Source organism: Monopterus albus, unplaced genomic scaffold (assembly GCF_001952655.1).
Source record: "Monopterus albus unplaced genomic scaffold, M_albus_1.0 scaffold191.1, whole genome shotgun sequence".
Classification (NCBI taxonomy): Eukaryota; Metazoa; Chordata; class Actinopteri; order Synbranchiformes; family Synbranchidae; genus Monopterus; species Monopterus albus.
In genome coordinates, this window is record NW_018128071.1 from 298,369 (window position 1) to 299,743 (window position 1,375).

The window sequence follows — 1,375 nt, forward strand, 5'->3', positions numbered from 1 at the left end:
TTATGAATGGCATTTTCTTACATCTGGAACAAAACCTGGCAGTTGTAGTTTCACTTCTACTCTCTATCAGTTTTTCACACTTGTCGGATTCAGCATTATAAAGCCTGCTTTATAATCTGCTTCACAAACCTGGACAACTCTGAACATTTAAATTAGCTGGAATAATTCATGATTCATTGCAGATTTATGTGATAGTACAAATATAACAGAGATTTTTTTCTGTCAAACACAGTGTACACTATTTGGCACAACTGCTAGTTCTGAATCACATTCAGACCCTCCAGTGTCAAGCCAGTGAGAATTTATAAGTGGATCACTGAGATAGTCATATTCTCATAGAAACCTTCTATTGCTCCAGATGTAAATCAGTAGAAACCTTGACATTTCAAGCCCTGGAAACACTCCTCACTTTTACTGGTTTTACCTGGTGCAAATGTTTAGGATTTACTTAAGTCATAGACTCAAGCTTGTTGCCTTTTCAGATTCTGCATGACAGTCACTTATTACTTTCTCTTCATATGCAGTGTAGTTCTTTCTGCCAATGTGTAAGACTTTATATGACCTCTGGAATAACGCAGATATATTTGCGTCCTGCTTATATAAACCTTGACAGTTGAATTCACACAATGCAATGTGCACAATAATTCTTCGTAATAGACAAAGCGTACGCCATCTGTCCAGCTCAACTGTTCAGCTATTCTTAATGTTACAGAAAAGCACGTATTCTGTTTTCTGTCCACTGTCACTTTCTACAGAATCTGGTTTTGTTTCATTTCCTAGTATCAAAGTGTGAGGGATAAGGTACATGCACAGCCTTCTTCTGCACACTTTTACATTGAACACTTTGCTATTATCAATCTTTGTACTTTCACCAACTTTTCTGGGCATCCTTGGCTTAACAGACTGCTATGCTCCTCACTCACTGCCTTTGAAATAAGGGCTGCAAGAGATGAACACAGAATTGCTATTATTTCAGTAGACTAACATACTGTGTATTTGGAATTTCCTTACAGATTTAACAAGCACAGGTTCTGGCAACTAACTTTTATTTATATATCAAATAGTTGGGAAAGAGCTTTATTATTAACAAGCATATTGCAGTTTGTGCAAATGAGATACACTGCCCAGACTGAAGGACTGAATGAGTGACCAGTGGGGCTGCGCTCTACTCTGGCCAGCCTAGCTGCTATTGGTTGGGAGTAATGACTGCCCACTGTTCCAGGGACATACAAGCCTCCCCTGCACATATAGAGGCACATCACTATTGGAGAACACCTCTTATAGACCAATAACTGACAGATACATACTAATACTCATTCTAAAGTTACAAATTACTCAGACATTTGTCACATGATCAGGATTCTCCCTGACTTCA